This window comes from Dasypus novemcinctus, chromosome 23 (assembly GCF_030445035.2).
Source record: "Dasypus novemcinctus isolate mDasNov1 chromosome 23, mDasNov1.1.hap2, whole genome shotgun sequence".
Classification (NCBI taxonomy): Eukaryota; Metazoa; Chordata; class Mammalia; order Cingulata; family Dasypodidae; genus Dasypus; species Dasypus novemcinctus.
Genome location: NC_080695.1, coordinates 36,285,473 through 36,305,846, shown reverse-complemented (window position 1 = coordinate 36,305,846; position 20,374 = coordinate 36,285,473). Strand labels below are relative to the sequence as shown.

General features: G+C 41.0%; 1 protein-coding gene across 15 annotated transcripts in view; it reads right to left on the bottom strand.

The window, feature by feature from the left end:
- ARHGAP17 (Rho GTPase activating protein 17) overlaps positions 1 to 20,374 on the bottom strand; it is a 106,804-nt gene that overhangs the window by 72,632 nt on the left and 13,798 nt on the right. For 3 of the 15 annotated variants that reach the window (XR_011647199.1, XM_071211235.1, XM_071211239.1), the window contains exon 2: positions 8,153 to 8,231. The exons of the other annotated variants lie outside the window; for them this stretch is intronic. The gene's annotated coding sequence lies outside the window, so the exon portion shown is untranslated. The remainder of the gene's footprint in view (positions 1 to 8,152; positions 8,232 to 20,374) is intronic. 15 annotated transcript variants of the gene reach the window in all.

Below are 20,374 nucleotides of genomic sequence, written 5' to 3'. Positions count from 1 at the left end.
CTGTCCCCACTCCGACCCCCCAACCTTAACCTCCCCACTCCCAGGGACTTCTGGCAATGCCTGGAAACATTTTTGATTGTCACATGGGAGGTTACCGAAAGTTGTTACTAGCATCTGAGGGGGAGAACTCAGGAATGCTACAAAACCTCCTAAATGCACAAAAAAATAAAGAATTATTCTAGCAGTATTAGTTTCCTATTGCTGCTATAACCAATTACCACAAATTTAGTGGCTTAAACAACACAAATCTATTTTTTTTTAATTTATTTATTTTTATTATTTTTATTATTTTTAAGATTTATTTATTTATTTATTTCTCTCCCCTTCCCCCCGACCCCGGTTGTCAGTTCTCTGTGTCTATTTGCTGCGTCTTCTATGTCCGCTTCTGTTGTTGTCGCCGGCACGGGAATCCGTGTTTCTTTTTGTGTGTCATCTTGTTGTGTCTGCTCTCTGTGTGGGCGGTGCCATTCCTGGGCAGGCTGCACTTTCTTTCGTGCTGGGCAGCTCTCCTTATGGGGCACACTCCTTGCGCATGGGGTTCCCCTACGCGGGGGACACCCCTGTGTGGCAGGGCACTCCTTGAGCGCATCAGCACTGCACATGGGCCAGCTCCACACGGGTCAAGGAGGCCCGGGGTTTGAACCGCAGACCTCCCATGTGGTAGACGGACGCCCTAACCACTGGGCCAAGTCCACCGCCACAAATTTATTATCTTACATTTCTCGAGGTCAGAATTCCAAAATGAGTCTCCCTAAGCTAAAATCAAGGTATCAGCAGGGGTGCCTTCTTTTCTGGACACGTAGGGAAAAATCCATTTCTTACTTTTTCCAGTTTCTAGAGGCCACTCGTTGCTCCCTTTCCTGTATCTTCAAAGCTAACAATGTTGTATCTCTCTTCCCTTTCTTCCATTGTCACATCATCCTCTGATTCTCTACGTCCTCCTTCCATTTTGAAGGAAGTGATTACACTGGGCTCACCTGAATAATACAGGATAATCTCCCCTTTGGCTGATTAGCAAGCTTAATTCCACCTCCAATCTTAACTTCCTTTGCCATGTAACCTAACCTATTCATAGATTCTGGTTAATTGCCCCCAAATCTACACCGTGATTCAAGAAGCAGCAAAATCTTCTTAGATAATATAGTCGAAAGTGGAAGCACAGCCCAATGCTGGTGATGGAGAGAAAACAAATTTCACACTTAAACTTTGTATCTCTCCTCCATGCACCCACCTCCTCCAAAATACTGAACTATAATTTTTTTTCCCATCTAATTTCTACTTATAAATACTTTTCAGGAAAAGATATAAACACCATTTTCTATGCCAGGGGTCAGCAAATCTTTTCTGGAAAGGACAAAATAAAAATAATTTAGGCTTTGTCTCTGTTACAATACACTCAGTTTTGCCACCACAGAGCAAAAGCAGCCATAGACAACATGTAAAGGAACAAATGTGGCTGTGTTCCAATAAAACTTTATTTATGGATACTGAAATTTGAATTTCACATCATTTTCATGTACAAGATACTATTCTTTTGACTTTTTTCCAACCGTTAAAAAATGCAAAACTATTCTGAGCCTGTAGCAGCTGTACTTGGCCTGTAGTAACAGGTTGTCGACCCCTGCTCTACTTACAAGTTAAGTTTTCCCATGGAACTCCAATTCTTTTAAATCACTTCCAAAATCCAGATTCTTCCTACTTTGAGGAAAGATTTCTCTACTTCACCAACTTGCCCTGCAGAGGTAGAGATGGATTGGTCTTTCAAGACTTCACTAGATTGATCCTTTTCAATCCTTTTGGCCATCCTGGGTCTTGAGAGCAGTGCTCATCTTTCCAGCACTCCCTGCACTCTAACCAGGGATGGCAAATGTGTGATTCTTGTGCCAATACCAACACTACCCCAAGATCAGAGTGCTGTTGTTTTTTGGTTTACAGTTTCACACAAAAGATCATAGTTCTATTGACTTTTTATTCACAAATTCACTTTGATATGTCAATTAAAATGAAAAAGAAGAAATGGGGCAGGCAGAGAGTTTTAATAATTGTGGTTACCTGAAAATATCTAAATGGATCTTTGATGAGTAAGGTAAAATACAACTAATCCACCAAAGAATCTACCACATATAGGCCAACAAAATAAACAGTTACTGCATGCAACGTAATTTGTATTCACAGTGTGATTATAGTGACTAGACACACTGCTAAGTAGTGTATTTCATTCTGCTGAAAAACAGACTGTACAACATCGTCATCTCCTGTAACAAGAGTCTACAAAATCCACTTGAGCCTTTTGTGCTGAGTATGTACACAATAAGTTGATTTCATATTTCCTTGGAGGACTGCTTAGTAAGTTTTTTTCTGTTTTATCTCATTAGATTAGCCGTCTTCTTAAATTTTTGGGAAGAAATCTGAAATCTGCTTAATTGGAATTTTAAAAAAAAGGACCCACTGACACTTTTAAAATGAGACAATTTGTTATACACACCACAAAGTAGTTTACAATGTCTAAAAATGGAGTTTACAGAACTCCAAAAGGATGGTACTGGAAAAGAAAAAAAAAGTCCCCACTTATAACACTGAAAAGAAAAAGGATGTTTATCAGGGGTAGAGGGGAGGTGACAAACAGAAAATATTTTGGTAACAGTATGGGGAAATATGTCTAACAGTTCTATACTCTGCATTAGTTCTCCAAATGATAGAATTTTGCCCACCTATTCAGTTTCCCATACATAATTGTTTTTTTTTACTCTTTCAAAATATTAACTGAATTTCCATAATATTTATATAAATCCCAACCAACGACTAAAATGAATTATTTTTTTCATGGAGAAGAGTTTTATCATTTTCCTCTACATTTCAGCTTATCCACACAGTTTTTTTTTATTCAGTTGGCATTTTTCTCCTTCTGGCACATGAAATGTTATCTATTTGCTATCTTTGCTCTAACCACATAGCCTAAATCGAAGAGCTCCAAAAACAATTCCTGCTGAGCCAAAGTTGGAAGACTTTACCGCTAACTTCACCGCCACTACCACACATTGTGTCTCCCTTCGACCGTCTCTCAGGTGGTTTCCAAGTCCTTCATTCTCCCAGCCTGCTCTCCTCCTTTATGTTATCCACTTGGAACTGGAGGCATCTGAGTTTGAGACTTCAACATTTATTTAAGCAGGTAAAAATACGTGAGAAATATTTCACAAAATACCACAAAGCAACAAATAACAAGGAGCTAAGACCTACCTGGGGAAAAAGCATAGGACGGGGACCCATTTCACTGCCGCAGCAAAGCAAGAGGCCAGGGCAAGCTAAAAGTCACACAAAACATCTAAAGTGAAAACGCCAGAGGCAAGGCCACAGAGTCTTGGTCTCCACTCTCCCACACCTTGTCTGACTCAGGGCTCCAAGCAGAGGCACTCCGCACCTTAAGACAGGTTGTGCAGGCTTTCTTCCAAATGTTTCTTCTTAAGTCAGCAAATTTGGACTTTGAAAAGCATCTTCCCATAGAAAGCAGGTTATAAATGATTCTCAGTCCAGCTTACAAAGATCTATTTAGCTCACAGCTTATCTAAAATACAGCCCTAGCAGGGGCCTATTGATTTTTCTGAGCCACTCTGAATCCAGGGAATGGTGATTTTTTAAAAATCTAGGAGGTAATAGTGGTTCTTAAGAGTGGTTCTTAATCATGGCAGCATATTACAATCCTGGGTGCTTTATGAATAATACAGATGATTCCATTTACATGAAAAGGCAAATCTATTAAGATGAAAATTGGGGGTAAGGGTGGGAATGAAGATTTACTATAAAGGGATATGAGGGATCTTATTGGGGTGATGAAAATGTTCTAAAATTGGATTATGTGATAGTTACACAACCCCATAAGTTTACTAAAAATCACTGCCATACACCTAAACTTGGTGAATTCTATGGCATTTAAAGTGTACCTTTAACAATAAGTTGTTAATAGTAGTACAATTATAAAAGTGCGTTTTCACCAATGGTAACAAATGTTCCATAACAATGCAACTGTTAATAATAAGGTTATAGGGTAGCATATGGGAATCCTGTATTTTATGCATGATTAGTCTGTAAACCTACAATTTCTCTAACAAAAATAAAATAAAAAAGTGCAGAGGCCAGGGTGAAAAAAAAATACTGATACTTAGACCCCAAGAATCTGGAATGATTAAATCAGAATTCCTAGGGGATGAGGCTTGGGTATTTTTTAGAAAGCTCTTTAGGTGATTCTAAAGTACAGCCAGGATTGAGAAACACAGTTAGAAGGTTCAGAGTACTGGAGCTGGTGAGCAGCAGAGTAACTACCAGGACAGGGTAAAAAGGGCTCCAGCAGCACAAGTTGGAAGAAGCAAAGGCATCTGAAGAGTTTCTAGACATTAGGCCATAAATGCACTCTTTCTCAGGCAGGACTGCCTATAATGAGGTCTGATATTGATGATTCACAACTGGATTTACTTTCCTGTGTTCACAGAGAAAATTAAATTAGCTAAGGGATAAAAAACTGATGGGTGGGGAAGCAGATGTGGCTCAATTGATAGAGCATTTGCCTACTACAAGGGAGGTCCCAGGTTCAATACCCAGGGTCTCCTGGCCCGTGTGGTGAGCTGGCCCACGTGCAGTGCTGCCACACGCAAGGAGTACCCTGCCACATACAGGTGCCCCCACATAGGGGAGCCCCACGCACAAGGACTGTGCCCCACAAGGAGAGCCGCCCTGTGTGAAAAAAAGTGCAGCCTGCCCAGGAGTGGTGCTGCACACATGGAGAGCTGATGCAGCAAGATGACGCAACAAAAAGAGGCACAGATTCCCAGTGTTGCCTGACAAGAATGCAAGCAGACACAGAAGAACACACAGAGAATGGACACAGAGAGCAGACAATAGTGGGGGGGAGGGCGGGGGGGAATTAAATAAAAATAAATCTTTAAAAAAAAAAAACAAAAAACTGATGGGTGCCAGAAACTAAGTTGCACTTTAAGCAAAGGGTAAGGACAGTGTATATGGTAAGAGCTAAAAGGTAGGGCTCTGGAGTCAGACCTCGTTTTGAATCCCAGTACTGTCAGTTAATAAGCTGCAGCTGTGTAAATCTCCCTTTCCTCAACTGTAAAATGATAATCATTGTAACCATAAAATGAGGAATAATAATACCATCGCCATAGTGGTTGTTTAAAAACTCTATCTCATCTACCTTCTTTTATGTGGTCCTTGGCAGCTAGTGAGGGCTCAGGGAACATAAGCTATTCTAAGAATCACATAAGCCACTAAAAACCATATAAGAGCAATCTTCAGATAAATCTCAAGCCCTAAGTCTTATCTAAGAATGACCTTTCTGCAGTTATCGGGCTGTTCTAGCTTCTCTCTGGAAGAAGTTACTGTTGAGCCCAGACCACACGAAGACAAGAAGCTATATCTAACTTACAGCAGGAACTGGGCAGGCTGTTCAGTTAAAACAAAGGGTTGATTGTGATAACACTGCGTGGGATGGGGGCCACCAAAGAGAATAAAAGACACACACAATAATCAGAAACTCAGGGACAGAATAGGTGGTGAGTTAGCAAAACCCTTCATCAAAGGATCAATGTCTTAGGCTTCATGCAACGAGGTTGCAAAAAATGTCTGTGCCAGCAGTTCTCAGGTATGCATTCTTAAAAGGACTAAAACAATTCTCTAAATCTAAACCTATCCCTACAACCATCTTAGGAAGTACTTGCTACAAGGTGTTTAGCTCTTCATTCGTTCCTTCAGTACTTATGGAGCTCTCACTAAATCTCAAGAATAGGGCAAGGAAAAAAAGGAGGGAAATGAGATGCAGTTTTCATCCTTGAGAAGCTAATGGGAGAGACAGAAATGTAAACAATGAACCTTTCCATAAAGCATGATGGGAACACAAATGGAAGAGTAATTGACTGTGTGGCCAGAAAAGGCTTTACAGAGAGGCAGTCCAAGCAGACTTCACACAAGACAGGACAATCAAAGAGTATGGGAGAGGGGATTTGGGGAGGAGTCTGTACTCACTCAGGAAGAGAAGACTGAGTGATGGATGGATGAAGGTTAGTCAAAAAGACAGGTTTTGCCTGCTAAGGAATTAGGGGGCATTGGGAGCCACTGATGGTTTCTCAACACTGGAGGGAATATCAGGTTTAGGTTTTTAAATGAAAACTCTGACAGTAGAGTGCAGGATTGATTGGATGGAAGTCAGAAGAAAACTGAAGGACCTCTGCAGCTATCAAGAGCAGAGATGAGGGAAGTGGACTTGGCCCAGTAGTTAGGGTGTCTGTCTACCACATGAGAGGTCCGCGGTTCAAACCCTGGGCCTCCTTGACCCACGTGGAGCTGGCCCACGCGCAGTGCTGATGCATGCAAGGAGTACCCTGCCACGCAGGGGTGTCCCCCATGTAGGGGAGCCCCACGCACAAGGAGTGCACCCCATAAGGAGAGTCATCCAGTGCGAAAGAAAGTTCAGCCTGCCCAGGAATGGCACTGCACACATGGAGAGCTGACACAACAAGATGATGCAACAAAAACAAAACACAGATTCCTGTGCCGCTGGCAACAGAAGTGGACAAAGAAGAACATGCAGCAAACAGACACAGAGAACAGACAACTGGGGTGGGGAGGAGGGGGAGAAATAAAATAAAATAAATAAATCTTTTAAAAAAAAAAGAGCAGAGATGAGAACATAGACACAGAGCCCCAAACATCCAATCCTGGTCACTGACATGCAGCTCTCTGAAGACAAATAGTATAGCAGAATCACAGAATATAAACTATCAACTTGAAAAATACTCCCAAAAGTAAAAGGAAAATTTATAAAATATGCAACTTTCTCTGGTGAAGAAGTAACTCAAACACAGAAACTGTACCTCATGAATCATAACATACTTAATCAAAGGTGCTTATAATCATTGTAACATTAAATTCCAATATTAAATTGAAAAACAGTAATGCTTGCCATTTGTGCATTCTTTTTTAAAAATCACATATATTTTTCATTTTATAGTATTACATGTACCTTTATAGGACAATTATCCCTATTTCATAAAATTGTAGAAATTGAAACAGAAACCCATTAAGTAAATTACATAGTGTAAACCAAAGTCTTTGAATCTTCAGAAAGCACACTCTCAAGGTCATTGAACAAAGTTGTTTCTCTTAATTTTCAAGCTAGATCCTTGCCTTAGCTCTTCCACAAACAAACTATATTATCTACAAATATGTCCCTCAACCTTTCTCTACCTCAATATACTTATATCTGCATTGACAATCTCACATGACTTTTAAGAGACTACAATAAAACAGAAAATGAGAGAACATTTGGAAACATTCAAAACTGTGCTTTGTGATGCAGGCAAGCATCCTCATAAATAATAAATGACAGATATTTTTAAAAGGCTTATAGTGCTGAGAATTTGGACAACTGAGGCCCCTCTAATACACATCTCAGATGTAGCCCAGAAAATTCTATGGTTAGCATGTGTAGCAGTTTGATATTAAGTATGAATTCCAAAAAAAGATAAGGATTATGGTTGTAAATTGGTCTGTTCCTCTGGGCATGATACCCTTTGATTGTATTAAATTCAAAGATTTTGTTTACTTAATTATATAAGGATTAGGGCTTTGATTCGACCACGTCATTAGGGAGTATAGGGTTGAGTCTCTGTCCCCTTGGTGGGCTATATAAGTGGATACTCACTCAAGGAGAACACAGAAGACAATACATGGAAATACAGAGAGCGCCATAGACAAGCCAGAGACAAGTCTGGGGCCTTGAGAGAGATGAGCCATTTGCCTTATAGTTTGCAGCTGAAGAGACAGAGCTCTGAGCAGCTAAAAAGGCCCACAAAGAAATGAACCCTTCAGCCTACAGCTGAGATTGGAAGAAGCTGGGCCCACGGAGTTTTAAGAGAGAGAAGGCTGAACTCTCACAGACATCCCTGCTATCTTGCTTCAACACATTGCAACAGACTTCAGTGAGGAAGTACCTCTTATGGTACCTTGGTTGCACTCTTTAGGGCCTTGTAATTGTAAGCTTTTACCCCAAATAAACACCCCTTATAAAAGCCAACAGATTTCTGGTACTTTGCATCAGCACCCCTTTGACTAATACCGCATGGTACATAAAATGAAGGGAAAAAATATTCACCTGGAAAATAGGGTGAGGCTGCTTTTGAGGGATGACAGATTCTAGGTGGGGAACTCCATAAATCTTCGCTTGCCCTTTTCTAAAGGTCAAAGAAAAGAAAATTCCAACACCATTGCTTGATGAATTAAAGAATGCTGTAGATGACTCAAAATAGAAAACAGATTTTTTTTTAACCAGGCTTTTTCTCAAAAGGATATTCACAATAGTGAGCAGCCCCTCCCTGAATTCAACCACAGGCTGGTGCCATACACACTTTGCCACTAACCTTTTCATTTGGCGAGTCATTCAACAAGTTATCTGTTGAGTTCCCTTGCATGAGGTATCATGAGTAAGAGGGACATGGCCCCTGCTCTAATACAGCTGAAGGACTATTGAGGAAAATAAGCAACTATACTCCATTGTGATGCATGATCTGACAGGGGACATACAGGGCCCTCTGGGAGTAGTAGTAGGTCATCATGGTCATTGTTGTCATTGCCATCATCATCATCACCAAAACTAAAATTTAGTGCACTCATACCATGAGCTTGGCACTGTTCCAGGTGCTTTGCAAGTATCTGGGATAAGTATTATCATTATCCCCATGTTACTGGTGAGGAAACTGAGGCACAGAGAAGTTAACTAACTTGCAGATCTAGAGTATCAGAAAGGTTTTCTGAAACCAGTGACTGATTCTGAGATCTACTGGAAAAGCTGGAGTTGGAAGCATGGATGTTGGTTACCAGAAGGATACATTAAGGCAAGGAGGGCAGAGGCAAGAAAAGAGCATGAAAGAAACAGACAAAAGGTGACACAGCTGGGAAAGAAAGAACCCCTAGGCCTTATACTGAGTAGGAGACAAAGGCAATGTATTACTGGGGGAGGGACAGAAGTTGAGAAACTTCTCAGAGGCACAGGTATGCAGACCCTGCTGAAGTCTGCTGGCAATGAAGAAAATAGAGAAAGTTTGCAGGACCTCGGGCCTTTCAATGAATATCAGGCAATGGTCCTCTATTATCGGAAGGGGCAAGAGAACCAAGAAAAGCTCCTTCCCTGGAGACGTAGGCATATAAGGTCTATAAGTTTGCGGGTAAGACAGAAGAACTAAGATAAACAAGACCTGCCAAAGGGAAATTTTTTTTCCTCTCCCAGATAATGTGAAGCCTGTACTGAACAGAATGTACCAAAAGCAACAACAAAGCCCAGACTCATGCAATGACAGACTAGACTGACTTAATTCCTGTGGTGATTTGAAGCTATACACCCCAGAAAAACATGTTCTTAAACTTAATCCAGTCTTGTGGGTGTGAATCCATTATAAGTAAGACTTTTTTTTTCTTCTTTATTTTCTTTTAAATGTTACACTAAGAAAATATGAGGCCCCCATATACCCCCATCCCACCCACCCCACCCTTCCCACATCAGCAACCTCCTCCATCACCACAACACATCCACTGTACCTGGCAAATACATTCTGGAGCACCGCTGCACCACATGGACAGTGGTCCACATTGTAGTTCACACTCTCCCCCAGTCCACCCAGTGGGCAACGGCAGGACACACAACGTCCAGCATCTGTCCCTGCAGCACCACCCAGGACAACTCCAAATCCTGAAAATGCCCCCACACCATATCTCTTCTTCCCTCTCCCTACCACCAGCAACCGCCATGGCCACTCTCTCCACATCACTGCTACAATTTCTTCCCTTACTAATCACAACAGTTCCCCAGCAGAACACCAGTAAGTCCACTCTCATCCATACTCTATTCCTCCATCCTGTGGACCCCGGGATGGTTACGTCCAGTCCCCCTCTACATCAAGAGGGGGCTTAGATTTCACATGGATGATGGATGCAATTCTCCTGCTTAGAGCTATATATAGGCACTCTTGGCTCCCTGGTGTGGTGGTTGAACCTCTTCACCTCCCTGTCAGCTGGCCAGGGTAAGTCAAACAAACCAGAGGGTAGGAGCTGCAAGTGTGCTGAGGCCCAGGGCCTGACTGTCACATGGACAGTCCAGAGATTCAGGTTTCCTGAGTATACACCAACCCAAATGAAAAACCACAGGTCTGGTAAAAGTAACAGAAGAGGCATGAGTAGAAGGTCATATCTGAGATAAGTAGGACATTTTGATGAGATTATTTCAGTTAAGGTGTGGCTCAACGTAAGCAGGATAGGTCTTAATCCTATTACTGCAGTCCTTTATAAGCAGAATGAAATTCAGACACACAGGAAGAAAGCCACAGGAAGCAAGAAGCTGGCTATCAAGGGAATCTGGAAGAGAAGGGAAGAGATCAGGAGAGGCCACCATGTGCACTGCTACCTAACAGAGGAGCTGAGGACCAAGGATTATGGGCAGCCAGCCCCAGAGCACTAGCCTTCAGGAAGGAAGTAACACCTTGATGATGCCTAGCCTCAAAACCATGAGATAATCAATTCCCACTGTTTAAGCCATCCTGTTGCATGGTATTTGCTTGAGTAGAAAAGGGAAAAGAGAGAGAACATGGGGCAGAAGAGAGATTTGAAGAGATGAAAGCTGAGAATTTTCCTAAATTAATGGATAATATTAACCAATAGCTCCAAAAAATTGAAAGAACCCCAAGCAGGATAATTACAAACACACCTAAGGACATCACAGTCAAACTGTTGAAAACCGAAGATAAAGATAAAATTTTGAAAGCAGGCAAAGGAAAAAGAGACCCTTTACATATGAGAGAACAACAATAAGAACTTGTTATCAAAAACACTAAGACCAAAAGATAATGGAATGTCATCTTTAAAGTGCTGAAAGAACAATTGTCAACTTATGATTCTAGAGCCAAAAAGATATTCCTCAAAAATGAACGCAAAGTAGGGGAGCAGATTTGGCTCAGGCAGTTGGGTACCTGCCTCCCACAAGGGAAGCCCTAGGTTTGGTTACCAGTGCCTTCTAAAGAGGACGAGCAAGACAGTGAGCGGAGGGCTGATGCAAAGGTCTGGCACGATGAGCTGGTGCAATGAGCTGATGCATTGTAGACACAACAAGGAGACACAGCAAGGAGGGACTGGATGTGGATCAAGCGATTGGGTACCTTCCTCCCACACGTGAGGTCCTGGGTTCAGTTCATGGTGCTTCCTAAAAGAAGATGAGCAGACACAGAAAGCACACAAAGAATAGATACAGAGAGCAGACAATGAACACAAACAACAAGGGGGGGGGGGAGATAAATCCTTTTAAAAATGAATGCAAAATAAACACATTTTCAGACAGAAAAAAGGCTAAAAAGAATCCATCTCTAGAAGACTTCATGATGGGGAGGGGAAGAGGAGAACAGAGAGAACTTAGGCAGATGACATCTTCAGTGAACCAGTTTGTTAGACAAATAGCTTTTACCTCCCATGCCAACTCTGCTTAATTATTCCTGGCTGTCTGCAGCCTGGTCAAGGACGTACTTCGAGGCTGCATCCAGACTCCTTGAGAAAGAATGTCAGAAAAACTGACAATGAAAGATGGGGAATGGCAAAAAAAGATATACCAATTATTCTAGCTCTGGGTATTTTTGCCCCGGGTCAACTGTCATTCTTTTTTTTTTTTTATTTCATTTTTTATTTATTTCTCTCCTCTTCCCCCTCCTCAGTTTTCTGCTCTCTGTGTCCATTCACTGTGTGTATTCTGTGTCCACTTGGATTCTTGTCAGCAGCACCAGGAATCTGTGTCTCTTTTTTGTTGCATTGTCTTGCTGTGTCAGCTCTATGTGTGTACAGTGCCGCTCCTGGGTAGGCTGCGCTTTTTTTGCGCGGGTCGGCTCTCCTTGCGGGGTGCACTCCTTGCGCGTGGGGCTCCCCTACACGGGGGACACCCCTGCGTGGCACAGCACTCCTTGCATGCATCAGCACTGCACGTGGGCCAGCTCATCACATGGGTCAGGAGGCCCTGGGTTTGAACCCTGGACCTCCCATGTGGTAGGCGGAAGCTCTGTTGAGCCAAATCTGCTTCCCAAGTGTCATTCTTGATGTCACACCGTACAGTTCATGCGGAAGGCAAATTATGCATAATCCACAATGAAATGTTAGCGATTTCATCTATTTTCTAGTAAAGTATTAGGATAGTTTAGCATAAAGAAGATTGCCAGTTTTCAAGACTTTAACTTCTATGGTCTGAGATGTTGAGAGATAAAGGAAAAGTTTTGTTCACGAGTCTGCTAGGCTTTTTAGAGTTAACTATTTCTCAACCTCAGCACTGTTGACATTTTGGTCCAAAAAAATTCTTTCTTGGGTGGGGTTGGGTGGGGTGTTCTGCATTTTAAAATATATACAGCATCCCTGGCTTCCATCCACTACATGTTAATGACAACCCCTCCCCAAGTAGTGACAACTGAAAATGTCCCTGGATATTGTGTGTACTGCCCTCAGTTAAGTGGGTTAACAGAAAGAATCTTTATGGGTGCCAGAAAGGACAGGCCTCTTGATATCAGGATACAGAAAGGCAGCAGCCTTTCTGTGTGAAAATCAATACAAGTTATTCAGATTCATGGGGATTGGGGGAGGGTACAGTTAGAGAAAGAGGAAGGATGCTCTCCTGACTTTATTGAAAATCTGGGCGAGTCTTACATCCTGGAAAATTAAAGAATATAGAAATTTGTTTTAGTTCATTTCTACAGACTTTTCTGAATGAGTTACAGCATTATACTTTTTAACATCCAAAACTTTGTGTTTTTTTTCTTAGTAGCCTGCTCTTTTTAAAGGGATATAATGTCTTTTCTGAGAATAAATATACTTGTTTTACATTTTTCTTATGCCTATTGCCCTACTTTAGGTAATGGATGAATGAATAAAATTTCACTTGCTTTAATTATCTATAGATGTAGTTCTTAAAAGTCATGGGACTTCTGCTGAATAGCTTGTTACCATATTGTTTTTCACTTCTAAGAATTTAAAAAAAGATATTTCTGGGGAGTAGATACAGTTCAAATGGTTGAACACCTGCTTCCCATGTATAAGGTCCTGGGTCAATCCCCGGTACCTACTAAAAAAATATATATATATATTTATATATATATATATGTATGTATGTATATATACACACACACATATTTCCAACATTTCAATGGATTTTAATGAGGGAGAAGAAATAAACACATATTTTCAATCAGCTATCTTAAACTAAAATTTCTCCCACATTGTCTTTAGTTCCCCTCCTCATCAGAGAATTTTCTTACTGTGGATAATTTCAGGAATCTACAGATAGAGACTACAGTTTAATAGGCTGGGCTAAAACATGACATTATAATAGCTGTGTTACTAAGAATTTGCCAAGCATCAAATTATAAAACCAATTGATTCAATGGCAAGCAGAGTGGTAAGGAAATGGATGGAACTTTTTTTTTAAAGATTTATTTTATTTATTTATTTCTCCCCTCCCCCTTGTTTTTCACTTGCTGTGTTTATTCATCTTTCTTGTTTCTTTAAGAGGCACGGGGAGCTAAACCTGGGACCTCTAATGTGGAAGGGAGGTGCCTAATCCTTTGAGTCATCTCCACTCCCTGCTTTTGTTGTGTCTCATTCTATTTTTTCCTCCCCAAGTCTCTTGTTGTGTCATCTTGTTGCATCAGCTCGTTGCGCCTGCCCATCATGTCAGCTTGCTGTCTTCTTTAGGAGGCACTGTGAATCTCTGCTCCCTGCTTTGTTATGTCTCTCATCATGTTTTTTCTTCTTGTGTCTCTTGCTGGGTCAGCTGGCGGCACCTGCCCATCATGCCAGCTCGCTGTCTTCTTTAGGAGGCACCAGGATCCAAACCAGGGATCCCCCATGTGGTAGACAGAAGCCCAGTCACCTGAGCCACATCCACTTCCCTGGATGGAACATTTTAAAATGGCAAAGGAACTTCTCCAGCACCACTGGGCAAATCCAATATTTTATCACATCTGGATGTTATTCAAATGGGATGTTGGTCTTTCTTTTCTTATCATCAAAAGTGCTCTTCTTAGGGAGATCATTTTATGCATGCACACCTCCTTTGCCACCCATAACTCTGACATGAGAACAGAAAAACACTTATAAAAGTTTAAATTCAGAAGGTATCCCACCCCCATCTCCAGCAAGGTGTTAACTTCTTGTGGGTGAGCAAAGTGGCTAAGAGGGATAACCTGGGGTGAGATTGCCCATTCTACCATCTAAGAGTTGTGTGAGCATTAGTAGGTTATTCACAATTTCTGTGCTTCAATGTCCTCATCTGAAGATATTAAGAATATGTAACTTAAAGAGTTGTAAGGATTAAATACACACAAAGTGCCTAATTCCTAGAAAGTTCAAAAAAAGTGTCTTTTGGTTTTTTTTTAATCTCATAAGTAGTTAAGTCTGTCTCTAGACAGACTTAATTAACTCTGTGAACTCAGATAATTTACTTAGTCTCTCTGTGCCTCTGTAAAATGGGGATAATATTACTGACTTCATATGCTTTGGCAGGTATTAAATGAGTTAACTCAGGCCATGCACTCAGAATGGCACCTGGTACAAAATAAGCATCTAGTAAATTGTTAGCCTCTTATCTTTTTACATGTTTACTTAATTTTGACATAATTTAATCTTTTTACATTATTACAATTCAATTTTCTCTTTGGAAGTATCTTTATGGCAACAGTGTGGAGGGTGTATGAGAGGGAAGAAACACTGGTTGGCAGATAAACCAAGGAGATTATTAAGAGATCCAAGAATACAAAATGCAAATGAGAAAGGATGAGGACCCACACTAAAGCCATGGGAATGCAGAGCAAGGGACAGAGAGCTACTGTAAAGGTAAAACTAACAGAGCTTCATAATGTGTGCCTGGGAAGCAAGAAAGAAGAGCCTAGAATGATCACCATGTTTCTGTCCTGAGTGAATGCCTGGATAATAGAGCCTTTCCCCTAAAAAATATAGGCGGTCAGTCTGGACAGCCTGAGTGTAGGGGCTCTGTTAAACATGCAGGTGGGCATGGTCAGTGTGTGTTTTAATATATGGTTTGAAGTACAGAAGGGGTGTGGACAGGAACCTCAGAACAAGTATTACCAGCAAACCCAGATTTGAGGGGGTTTGCTGAGGGCAAGAATGAATGCATAACCTGCAAAGATGAAGGCTAAGGACAGCAGCTTTGACAACACATATATTTAAGGCAGGCTTGGGAATACTTACATACTTAAGGGTTAGGCAATGGAAAAAGAGCCAAAGAATGGAACAGAAAAGGAGTGCCCAATGAGGGCAGGGAGGAAGCCAGGACTAAAGTGTCTGTGAAGCAAGGATGAACGAATAATTTAAAATGCAAACTGCGACAAAGAGGTAAGGAAAGGCAGGGACAGAGCAGTGTGAGCAGAATGGCTCCTGGCAGGTAAGATGCAGGGTGTTGATGAGATGGGAAGCAAGGCCATATGAAGGAAGGGGAAGCTGAGAAAAACCTGAACATAATAATTAGAAGCTGAGGAGAAAGAACCATTGGAGAGAGGGAAGTACAGAACAATAAGGTGAAGATCAATGAAGTGAAGAAGGTGACAAAGGGGTACAGGTGGAAGGACTGGCCTTAGACAGATGGCAATATTGCTGTCTTCTCCCAAGGAAGAGGCAAAGGGGAAATAATGACTACCATGAAGACTGAAATGTGAGGCCTGGAGATTAGGAAATGGTGGCAATGTCCAATCCTCCTAGGAAATTAGAAGGCAGGTCATTTGAGGAGATTGGGTGTGTCTGGGATAGGGTGGAGTAGGTTCGAGAAAAGTGAAAGTTTGGCAAAAACTATGTAGGAAAAGAGGTCAGGAAACTCAGCCAAGGATTGGAAGGCAGTATTAAAAGCCCAAATGAGTCACTGAATTGTACACTTGAAAGTGATTAAAACGGGAATTTTTGAGTTGTATATATGTTACTACAGTAATAAGTTTTAAACCTTCTTGAAAGAAAAAAAAGAAAGAAAGAGAACAACAACAAAAAAAAACTAGCTGCGCTTGGTGGCCATAAAATTTGGGTAGTCCTAACCTGCACAAATTAGATGCTCTTTCTGGGCCACACCCCACATCTCAGGTATAGGAGTGAAGAAGCCAAAAAACATAAATAAGTCAGGCTGTTATTCTGCAGAGCAGGGGATAGAAAATGGTCAGCTGAACACAGTTTGGAAAGTAATGTTAAAGAGGGACTGACATGATTCACTTAGGCCAGAGAAGGAAGGGGGGTTTAACAAAGGACAAGGGAAACGGACTTTGGCCCAGTGGTTAGGGCATCCGTCTACCACATGGGAGGTCCGCGGTTCAAGCCCCGGGCCTCCTTGACCCGTGTGGAGCTGGCCCATGCGCAGTGCTGATGCGCGCAAGGAGTGCCATGCCACACAGGAGTGTCCCCCGCGTAGGGGAGCCCCACGTGCAAGGAGTGCACCTGTAAGGAGAGCCGCCCAGCGCGAAGGAGGGAGCAGCCTGCCGAGGAATGGCGCCGCCCACACTTCCCGTGCCGCTGACGACCACAGAAGCGGACAAAGAAACAAGACGCAGCAAAAAGAAACAGAAAGCAGACAACCGGGGGAGGGGAGGGGAATTAAATAAATAAAAATAAATCTTAAAAAAAAAAAAAAAAAGAAACAAAGGACAAGAGGAAAAGTTTGGGAAAGAGGAATCCAAAAGGGTAAGAGACTGTGGTAAGATGGTGGGCAAAGGATTAGTAGTAAGATTTTAGAAGTAGTTATTGAAACACAATGGGCTAATTTCTTTCTGGAAAAGTGTGCCAGTTTACATTCCTGCCAAGAGAATATGGCAATGTCTTTCTTGCCACTCCCTAGACAGCAAAAGAGAATATTACCGTTATTTTGATCTTTGTCAATTTGGTAAGTAAAAAAAATGGAGTCCTGAAGCTTTGTGTTTCTTTGACTACTTAAAATTTTGAAAATATTCTGATATATTTATTGGCCATCTGTATTTCATCTATAAACTTTCCATTCATGGTATTTGCTCCTGATTATAGCGGAGTCCTTTCAATTGAATAAGAGAGCTTTATATATGAAGGATTTTCACCCTCCGTTGTAGCTACTGTAGATATTTTTTCCAATTAGCCACTTGCCATAATTTTGATTAAGATATACAACAGACAGAAGTTTAATTACTACGTGGTTAAATCTACAGATTTTTATTGTTCACTCTCTGTCCTTCTATGCCAAAGCATGAAGTACTTTCCATAAGCAGTTATATTTTCTTCAATTCGTTTATGGTTTTATTTTTAAAATGAAACTCCTAATCCATTTGGAATTTATTTTGGCACATAGTGGTGAGGTGAAATCTAACCTGATTATTTTTCCCAATACCATCCTGTTGTGTCACACTACTTCCTTACTGCCTTATAATGCCTCCTTGTCACCTGCCAACTTCTTAAACATACCAGGACTTGTTTTTGGATTATTCCTGTGTGGTGTCAAGAGCCCTATTTCACAAGTATGGGAACACAAGCAGAGATGCTGATTTGCCCAGGGTCAGAGAACTAGTGATCTTCATGGACCTCAACTCCTTAGACTCACAGCAATGCACTTTGTACTACACCACAACCAACATAAATCAGTGGTAGATTTTTTAAGCCCCCATCTAAAAGTTTTGAAAGCATAACTGAATTAACTAATTGTCAGGAAAACCAACCAATTATTAAAGGAAAGTAATCTGATGTGATCACGAAATCTCATCACAGAACCACATTCCTGATTCTGGGCGGAAGGCTCTCATTTAGAACTGGAGTGTATATTTCAAAGACTAGTAGAACAATACACATAAACAGATAAGTGAGCACCACATCTGTAAAAAACTTTTCTCTAGAGCCTAGTTCATAGCAAGGAAACTGTAGTCACGTATCTCGCAGTTAACTAGTAGGCTCCTGGGGTGGCTGACCATGTAGAGGGATTTTCCTTTAACTTGGAAATACCTTAGTATGTCTGTAAAGTCCACATTGAGTGCAGATGATTTCTTTCCAGGGGAGTATTAGACCGTCATCTAAACCTACACACAGAAGAATTCCTATTCTTAAAGATTATTCTAAGATTCAGAAACTACAATTAACAGCACTGACTTGTGACCTACTACTTCATTATGTTAATACATTAACATATTGTCATATATGCTCCACTTACCCTCTTCCCACCATTTCTCAACATTCTCTTCTAACTCCTTTCACATTCTAAGGTACATTGCAATTGTTGTCTCCATATACTTAAGATGACTACAAACTCAACATTCTGATGCCAATCTTATGACAAAGACCTAGAATAAAGGCTCAAATGTCAGCCATACCAAAAGGTATGGTTCAAAAAAGTGGGAAGGGATGTTTGTAAATTTCCATTGGGAACCATTCATATTTCCACTGGGAACTGATGCATTTTAACCATATTAAAAAATTTCTGTTTCTGGAATGCCTAACAGGAATGCAACCATGTGTTTTTATACAGTAATGCTATAAAATATTACATAGCTACACTTCATTTTGGAGAATCTAACCAAGTAAATAAGGGATGAAAAAGTATAAATTGAAATAATAGGAAAAGAAGAAATAGGACCATAACACAGATATGATATATAAAGAAAAGGTGGGGAAGCAGATGTGGCTCAACAGACAGAGCATCCGCTTACCACACAGGAGGTCCAGGGTTCAAACCCAGGGCCTCCTGACCCATGTGATGAGCTGGCCCACACGCAGTGCTGATGCACGCAAGGAGTGCTGTGACACATAGGAGAGCCCCACATGCAAGAAGTGCACCCCGTAAGGAGAAGCGCCCAGCATGAAAAAAGCACAGCCTGCCCAGGAGTGGCACCGCACACACAGAGAGCTGATACAACAAGATGATGCAACGAAAAGAGACACAGATTCCCTGAGCCACTGACAAGAATACAAGTGGACACAGAAGAATACACAGCAAATGGACACAGAAAGCAGACAACTGGGGGGGGGGGAGGATAAATTAAAAAATAAATCTTAAAAAAAAAAAGAAAAGGCAAAAAAGCCACAAAATTATTAATTGTAATTACAGTTTAATAAAGCAAATAAACATATCTACAAGCATTAATATAAAAAAAAGCATTAATATCACACAAGTCTACCAACTAAACTACTTAGGCACTATTTTCAATAACAATAACATAAATATTTAGAAGGCACATAAAAGCTTTTTGTATATAGAGATGTGCCATCCTCATGCATGTGAACACTAAATGATGTAAAGGTATCAGTTCTCCCTAAAGTTAAATTCACAGATTTACTGGTCCATAATGCCTGGGTTTTTAATTTATTTTTGTGTCCCAGGGCATAGCCCATAGCAGGCACACAATAAATATTAGTTGAATGAATGAGGCCCAATACAATAAAAAATCCCAATTTAACTTTATGACAATTTAAGAAAAAATGATTTCACAATTCATTTTTACAAAATAATTAGGAAAGAATAACTGAAAAAAGAAAGGCCAAAGAAGACCAGTTCTACCAGATATTAAAACACATCACTGATGAACAATTATTAAAACAATGTGGTATTGGTACATGTGCCATAAATCAATGGAAGAGAAGAGAAGGCCCAACAAAATGCCAAAGTAGATACAAGAATCGTATGTTTAACAATCTGATTTATTGGACTTACCACACTCAGCTAAGATGGAGTTGAAGAAGGACAACCACCACACCATGGAGCCTAGAGTGATTACAACTGAAAATGGGAGGATTGCATCCAGCATCCAGGTGGAATCTGACCCTCCTCTTGACATAGAGGTGCAATGGACACAACCAATCCAATGTCCACATAGAAGAGGTGGCATTGGAATGGGAAAAGTGGACATAGTGGACGAAGGGTATGGGGAAAGGCAGGAAGAGATGAGAGGTGGAGGCGTCTTTGGGACATGGAGCGGCCCTGGATGGTACTTCAGAGGCAATCACCGGACATTGTAAATCCTCACAGGGCCCACTGGATGGAATGGAGGAGAGTATGGGCTATGATGTGAACCAATGTATATGAGGTGCAGAGGTGCCCAAAGATGTACTTACCAAATGCAATGGATGTGTCATGATGATGGGAACGAGTGTTGTTGGGGGGGGGAGAGGGGGGGGGGATGGGGTTGAATGAGACCTCACATATATATTTTTAATGTAATATTATTACAAAGTCAATAAAAAATTAAAAAATTAAAAAAAAAAAAAAAAAAAGAATCGTATGTTTAACAACTGAGAACAGGGGAGTGCTATCACCAAGATGGCAGAATGACATGCTCCAGCATTCCATATCCCCACAGAA